This window comes from Ziziphus jujuba, chromosome 7 (genome assembly GCF_031755915.1).
Source record: "Ziziphus jujuba cultivar Dongzao chromosome 7, ASM3175591v1".
NCBI lineage: Eukaryota > Viridiplantae > Streptophyta > Magnoliopsida > Rosales > Rhamnaceae > Ziziphus > Ziziphus jujuba.
Window position 1 is genome coordinate 21,333,555 of NC_083385.1, and position 8,962 is coordinate 21,342,516.

The window sequence follows — 8,962 nt, forward strand, 5'->3', positions numbered from 1 at the left end:
GCTTGTAAGACAAGGATCAAAGATACTTAGTTCAAACAACCTAAACTTGTTGTCGATGGGTAACAAATGGCCTAAAAGTTTTGTCCAAACTCCAAATCATTGTATCTCTCAAATGACTTGGAATTTAAAAAAAATAGAGGTCATATTTAGAATCAAGAGGTTGAAATTAAGGGGGAGAGACTAGCCTTGTGGCTGAAGACCACCGAAAAATTTGACAAACTGGGTGACACCGGCTTCCGGTGTTCAAACTCCTATCCTAGTGAGTCTAATGGCTAGATATTTGGCTACCAGAGTCACCTCCCCATGAGTCGCCATGGCTGCTGGCGTGTGTCAGCACCCGGTGGCCAAAGCATGACCAATTTTGGCTGATGAGAGAGAGAGAGAGAGAGAGAGAGAGAGTGAGAAAGAGAGAGAGAAAGGTCTTCATGCATGGGGGAGAGAGGAGAAAGAGAGAAAGATAGAAAAGGAAAAAAGAAATTAAGGTGACACCTGGCCTTCTCAGGTTGTGACATATGGAATCTATTAATTGGTGACAGATAGCACTTATCAGAGATCTTTTTAAATATTCCTTTACACATGTTTTTTTTAAATAAAAACTACCTGGTAAAGTTAGTCTTAGAAAAATAAATGCAACTTTATAGATCCATAACTTTTCAACTATAGGTCCAAATTAATTGTGCCACTAATCTATATACTCGTGTCTATGAGCACTATCACATGGTACATATATCAAAATCAAAATCTATACAAATAAAAAGTCAACCTCGAGCTCACTCGATCAATTTGGACCGTTCCTTGTTATGACCATAACTTTCAAATATCAACTATGATTTTAACATACTACTAGTCTACAAACTTGGATTGACGTGTACTTTGCCATAGTGGCTTGGTGAAAGTAATTTTTTTCTCGTAAAAAAAAGTCAATTATGGAGCCCACTTGGTCAACCCGATCAATCCTAGTCAAACATTATCAAAAGTTTAAAGTTAAAGCATTTTCTTATGTTAAAGTGTTACATATTACCACAAAAATCAACCTTAAACAAACGAAGAAAAGCTATCTAAACTCGTACAAAGTGGTGTGTTCTAGGTAACGACTCTTTAGAATAATTCCAACAATAAGAAATGACATCATTATAATTATAGAAAATAAAGTGCACTTAAAATGAAATACATTATCCAAACAAAATGCTAAAACAACAGTCACTAATAGTGATATGTGCACAGACGACATTGTTGCCTCTTAGCAGCTTTTATGCTACAGTTTCTATCCTATATCAACTTCTCTCTATTGGAAGAAAGATTGACTTCAGGTGACGAGTAATTAGTGTTACATTAGGAGGAAAATGGGTATAAAGATCATAAACATTGAAAGTAGGAGAGAAATTTATATTAGCATGTAAGTCGAGCACATAAACATTGTCTCCAATTTTCTTGAGCATTCGGATTGGTCCAATCTTCTTAGATTTTAATTTGTTAGAGGTACCATTGAGAAAACATTCTTTATGCAAGTGTACCATAACTAAACCTTCTTCACTAAAAGTCTGAAAATACTTATGTTCGTCCGCAGCAGACTTGGAAGCTTGATTAGCCAAATCAAGTTTTTTTCCTTTCTTTCTTTTTTAATATCTTATTACAGTTGACAGTTTAATTAACTACTATTAAAGGGTTTTACTTTCCTATGTTAAATTTTTAAGAATGTTCTATATGGTCCACCTTAGGATAAAGTTTATAAAAGAACAATCAGCACTGTGTTAACCACCTAATGCATGCTTTGATGCCATAAGATATGAGTTCTTTTCATCAATTTTTTTTTCAAGATTAATTTTTTAAAAAATAATAATAAGTTAAAAAATAATTTATAATAAATAACGAAAAAAAATAAAAACATTAAAAAAATGAAAAAAAAAATTACTGTTAAAAAAGCAAATATATATATCTGGTGAAATCCTTCGGCACCTTAACCGAATGGCTCACATTTTCAAAAGGAAAAAAAAATCAATAACTTATAAACATTAAGCTGCATATTTTTAAAAATGAATAAATTGGAATACAACAAAGAGTTTAGAGAAGAATCAGTTAGACTATGGTTATAGCTAAATTTAATATGATAGGAATTAGAATAATATTATAGGCATTATATAGTCCGCCAACATATCTACTAAGAATACATATGTCATTATTTTATTTGTTTATACTAGTATATAGCGCTTATCCTTTCAAAGGTGTACTTATTCATTTCTAGTTTATATTAATATGTTAATCAATTAAATATTGACACGTATATTTTTGGTAAATATGTTAGTAGACTAAATGATACCTGTAGCATTACTTTTGGAATTATTAAGTAATTCTGGACCTATAGTATATATGATCTGAGACTATTTTTTTTTTTTTTAATTGGAAACTTAAAAAGCATAGAGTTTCATTAATCTATTATGAATAGATATTTGTTAATTTTTTGTTGAAAACTTGGAGTGTAAAAAATTTTTCATAAAATTTATCTTCAATAGATGTTTTCTAATTTATTTAAATTGCATATATTTTGGTGATATAGATTTATTTGTAAAACAATAACAAAAATATAAAAACATCTTATTACATCTAAACTTCGCTTAAGCACGCCTAGACTTCTAAAGCTTGAGGTTGCCTTTTAGAACTTTACTTTTTAGGAAAACATCGAAAAGAATTAAATTCCCTCAATTAATAATTGCTACATATGCAATGATCTCATTAATAATTATCATTAATAGCAACAAATAGCAAAACATTAATTTTTTTCTTCCTATTAGTCAACATTTAGGTGGAAAATTGAGACACAAGTGCAAATCCAATTCTATAATTAACGATCCCAACATCCAATTGTCCAAAACACACTACCCAATAATAGTGATCTAGGGACACTAAACATGAGATGCTAAGGAAATAAAAAGCATATGCAAAAAGAAAATTGTGATGCTGAAGATAAAGTGTTAGTTAAAATACCATAAATATATGACGCTACACCACAATAGATGATGGATATCCTATTGATAAGTCAAACCAAACACTCATTCACTAATAGTGTTTTAAGTGTTCAAAAAGAACAAAGAGAATTCAATTTCACAAATAATTTTTTGTATGAATAATGTACTAAATCTTATTGATAAAACAAGCCCTTAAATAGGCTAAAAGAGTTACAAAATAAAACCCTAATTAACTAAGTAAAACCAGCCATATAGAATAGGAAACCTAGTGATGGTCGAAAATCACCTCCTTTCCTAATCTAATTTGGATTAATTAATTCCTTAATTTTGAAATAAGAATTAATTAATTTACAATGAAAATAATAAAATAATAACTTTCCTAAGTTGATTTTTCCATCAAATAAACAAATATAAATCAAATAAAAGACTAATTTCTTAAAACAAAAAGTCAAAATTGAATTAGGAAACTAGTTGACTAGTTTGACTACGAAGATATCTTTTACCAATCCCCAGCTTATTTGGGCTCCAAATCAGCTTTCATATGCCATGTAGGATGCCAAATATAGTTGATAATAATTCCCACATATTGCCCCTTGACTAGAATAAGCCAAATAAGAAGAAAAGTCAAAGTTAGCGACTAAACAGTACATTTTCAGCCAAATTGAGATGTTGTCCGTACAAGTCCTTTTTAGATACTTTTGATTCTGACTTAGCTGGATTCCATGTTCTCTTAATGATATTCATTGAGTTTATGAAGTGTTGGAATCATTCCTTGCTTCTTGGAGTCAATTTTGTATGAAAACAGCCACCTGGGTTTGTATCGGCCTCCACCACTTGGATGCTTAAAACAGATCTTGTATCTTTGGATATGGACAAGTCCTTTTGAGAATGGATTACTCCCTGTATAAAGGCAGCCAGATTGTCCTTAAACCTCTTAGCTTAAGTCCTAGTGATTGGTCTGGTCTTCATGCATATCGGATTAGCACCCAGCGGGTTGTCAGTTGTACTGGCGCGGGCGATTCTCATCAATTCTGTACTCTATAATAGTGCACAAGTATGTAAGACCATCTTGTAGATGGTTGTTTATTATGGCTATCCTGTAGGTGCCATAGACCTGAGGCCTGGCAAGTACATTTGCAAGGTGAGCAGTGGCCGCCCCTCTTTGGCCACAGGTAGTTGTTATGGATTAATGCGTAAGTTACATTCATGGTCATCCCTGTGAGGGTAGGTAGGTATAATATAGAGCAAACACAAGTTGTCTTCCCCTTAGCTCTAGGATGGCTGTCATTATGGATTATCGTGCTTATATGTATGGCAATACTGTGGGAGCTATGGGTCCGAGGTGTGAGAGCTATGGGTCCGAGATATGGCAAGTATAGTGCACAGTGAGCATTAGCCACCCTCACAGTCGAAGTACGATTGTTTAGCCATGGCAAATTATAAGCAATCGGCGTTACGGGATGCCAAGGTGACCGATTGTAGGTTTCTTTATTTAACCTCCTTGTCAAGTGGTACTCGAGACGTCAGGTGCTATCTGCTACCACGGATATATTGTATGGTGCATTAGGTATCTTTTCATATATACATATATATATATATATATATATATTATATTATTTTACGTTTTGTATGTAACACAATGTACGGGATCAACGATCTGATGTGGTCTATAAATAGTTTAGCTTAGTGACTATGTTGCCTACAAATCCAAGGGGTCGGACGACCAAAATGGCAACCACCTTCGAATTGTATTGGTAGCAGAGTACTAACGACAGCTGATATCTTGGATCAAGTAATATCTTATATGGTATCGTATGCACCTCCAATACTAGTGTGGTTTCGTAGTATATTAATGAATTTTAAAATATTATTTTATCTTATATTATCTTATCTACCCATGATTTCATTTTCTAATACTATACTTATTCGCCTTTATTGTTATTACTATTATTAATATAATTGTTGTCATTAATATTGTTATTATTATTATTATTGTTATTATAAGTTATTTATTTATTTATTTATTTATTATTATCATCATTAGCAGTTATTATTATTATTATTATTTATTATGATTATTTTTATTGTTATTTTTATTATTTATTTATTATTATTATTATTATTATTATTGTTTTCATTATCAGTATTATAATTATTGTTGCTACTATTTTTATTATCAATGGTATTTATCATTAAAATTGTAGTCAATTATTATCGTAGTTGTTATTATTAATTATTGAGAATATTATAATTATTACTGCTTGTTATTATTATTATTATTATTATTATTTTCATTATTATTACTTGCTATTATTATTATTATTATTATCATTATCGTTATTATTATTTTTATTGTTATTATTATTATTATTATACGGTAGCCTTCAGATAAGTATGTAAGCCTTCGGACAAATATGGTAGCCTTCGGGCAAGTTATGCTATTATTGTTATTGATATTACTATTATTTCTGTTATTTTATTACCCTACTATCTATATTATGCATGAGTACGTTTATAAAACGATATTGAAATATATTATAGCATTAAATAGATGGTGTGGGCGAATGTGCATATTTAAAAGGTAATCCTCGTTCATTAAATTATCTCTAATGTATATATATATATATATATTAATATTTTATTATCGAAATACTATCGTTTATGGAATTATTTGTAATAAGATAGAGGGATAACGTAGTATTTTATAGAAGTATTTTTTCGTGCAGAAAATTTTTGGAACATGTTCAACCCTTAGAAGAGATGCTATCAGATTTTACTTAAGACAGTCCAATAGAATTTCTTCTAAGATCAGAGCTTATCTAGTGTTCTAAAAAAGAATTCTAGATGGTCCTAACACTTTTTGTTTTTTATTTTCTTAATAAATACCACTATAACCCCCTTATTTTACTATTTTTTCAATACTACATTTCTATTATAAAAAATATCGGTACAATCTCTTCAATTTCGTTTTCATTTCAATATAGTACTGTTTTTTAAAAATCTTATCAATATAGTTAGAATTTGACCGATTTACATCAGGCTTTTTGGACGTTTATAGTTTTGTCTTCTATTTATTTATTTTTATTTCAAAGTACTTTAAAAAAGTTTTTAAAAAAAAAAAGAAAAAGACTAGATGCACACACATAAACACATACACATTTCTTCGAAAATTGCAAAATATTCAAAATACCGGTGCTAAAATCTCTATTTCCAATATATATATATATATATGAGTAAAAAGTTATAATATAATAATCATGATTATTTCAAATATAACTTTAAGAGTTAAACTTATCTTTATTAAATTCATTTGAATTTTTTTTATTTGTTAAAAGAAAAAGAAAAACAAGTTAATTATGAATTTATCACATTGTTTCCATTCATTGATTTTGGTTATTCTTTATATTTAAAAATGGATAAAAGAATTTCACTAAATGAAGGATTAAAAAGTCAAATTTTAACTTTGTTGGCAAGAGTTGCAAAAAATAATGTTATATTAAAACGAAAGTGAAATATAAAAAAGTTTTATTGATATTTTTTATAATAAAAATGTGGCAATGAAAAATTAGCAAAATAGAGGAGGCTATAATGATATTTATCCCCTTTTTATTTTGTTCTTTTTGTTTTCCCTTTATAGAGATGAAAACCAAGAATGCAACTTTACTCAACGAAAAATAAGACAAATTTGTACATATATAGATTATCCCATTGATTCATATGGATCCACCATTTTAAATTTCAAAGATAAACTAATTTCTACAGTTTCAACCTTTTCTATTTTGTACCAAAACTAATAATAATAGTAAGACAATTTGAAAATCATTCTTTCTTTGTAAAGTATACATTTATATTTCTATAATGGCATTAATTATTTTTGTTTGGCTGTCAAAATAAGGACTCAACTCTAAAAGGCAACATGAAAGAGAGGTAGATTAAAGAGAGATTAAAGTTTTTAATAATATTATAAGTTAACAAAATATTTATGAAATTTATGTATTAAACAATATATAAACAATATAGCAATACTTAATTATTTTTTAATTTATTTATTCATTTATTTATATTTAAATTATATAAATATATCAACAGTATCTTAATATTTATTATTTATTGAAAATATTGGTGTCTTTTATGTTGCTCTAAAGTGTTTTTGGTTTTTATTTTGTTTTTCTTACAATTTTTTTTTTTTTGGGTTTTTTTTAATGCATTTTTTAAAATTTGAGCACAAATCAACCAATCAATTTGATGAACAGTAATTTACCCAAAAGATATATGATGAACAGTAATCTAGTCAATTTGTTTGACCAGTCAACACATTATTGATTTGACGTTAAAAACTTAGTCTAATTAACTTTCTTTTTCTCTTTTAATGAACTGTCGAATTGACTTCAAAAGTATGGTCAACTTGTCAAGCTATGGTGCTTCTTAGAAATGATTATGATTAAACAATTAAACATTTTGTCACAAAAAGGATGCAATTAAAATTTGTTGCACAAACCCAACAAAATTTCATAAACAGTATAAGATATTTGTCCCTACTGATCAATGGTGGACTTATCAACATTTTTTTCAGAAAAGTTATCATTAGGTTAGGTAACAATTTATAAAAATAAAAAATAAAATTAATAAATAAATAATAAAACATATAAATAACTATTCTTTTTTTTTTTTTGGTCGAACAAAAATAATTATTAATAAAATATATAAATAGTTGTAAATAAAAAATCCATATTTTGGTCCTGTTTTCAAGTTAATTCATGTTTTAAAATACTTTCAAAGAAAAAATATTAATAATTTTATTTCAACCTAAATTTTAAAGTGATATAACAAAAACTATAAATTAAAATTAACTTCAACCTAAATTTATTAAAACAAACATATTTGAAATACACAACAAATTTATACGTAAATAAATATACTATTGAATTTTTATTTTTATTTTTTTACTTTTGATCATTATAGAAGTTAATTTCGTTAGTAATTAATCAGCGTAAGAAATTTATATAATAAATTAACTATTACATATGTTTGGTACAATCAGAGACTACCCTATCAAACTAAATAGTTGTGTTTCATCCAAAAAAAAAAAAAAAAAAACTAAATAATTGTGTTATTTGAAAAAAAAAAAAAAGAATTATGTAACACTTTATATTAGGGAAATTTAATATTTAAAAAGTTAATTCAATAATATGTGTTAGTTATAATTCTAAATCAAAATAAAACTAGAAAAATTAGTTAAGATAATGAAATTTTGACAGAAAAATATAAAATAAGAGACAGATTTATTAAAATCCATAAAATTAGACACATTGGAAGCCGAAAATAGGGAGGCACAGTTACCATTTTAGGGGTGTAAAAGTAAGACTATATAACAAAAATATTTTTTAAAAAAATAGTCAGAAAAGAAAAGGTGCGCCGATGCTAACCATTATCATTTCCTGTTGGATTAAAGCGGCATGATAATAATTATTTGATTTTATTTAAAGTTAAAAACTAATATACAAAAATGAATGTATATTTAGCAATAGCTCAATGAAATTATTGTTTTTTGGATAATAATTTGAGTTCAAATCTCTTAACATGTAACATTTACCTAGTTTATAAGTGATGAGTCATGAAGAAATATCATTTCGTTAAGCTATGTAACCAAAAATTTAGAAGAACCATTATCAAACAAGGAAAATTTTTTTTTTTGGAAAAAAATTATCTAAATATAAATTATCCATTTTTTCTGCCTTCTGTATTAGACGAACTCGTTATCAAATAAAGAATTTTTTTTTTTTTTTGAAGAAATTATCTAAATAAAAACTATCCATTTCTTCTGTCTTCTGTATGAGATGAACTTGTGCTCTCATAGCACAAATAGAAATGCTCTATCACTCTGAAACTAACCCACTTAGTCTTCTTTTTCTTCTTCTTCTTTTCTTTTTCTTTTTTTTTTTTTAAATCCGATCAAATATCAAGATAAATGATATTTACTCAATTGTTTTTGCTACAAC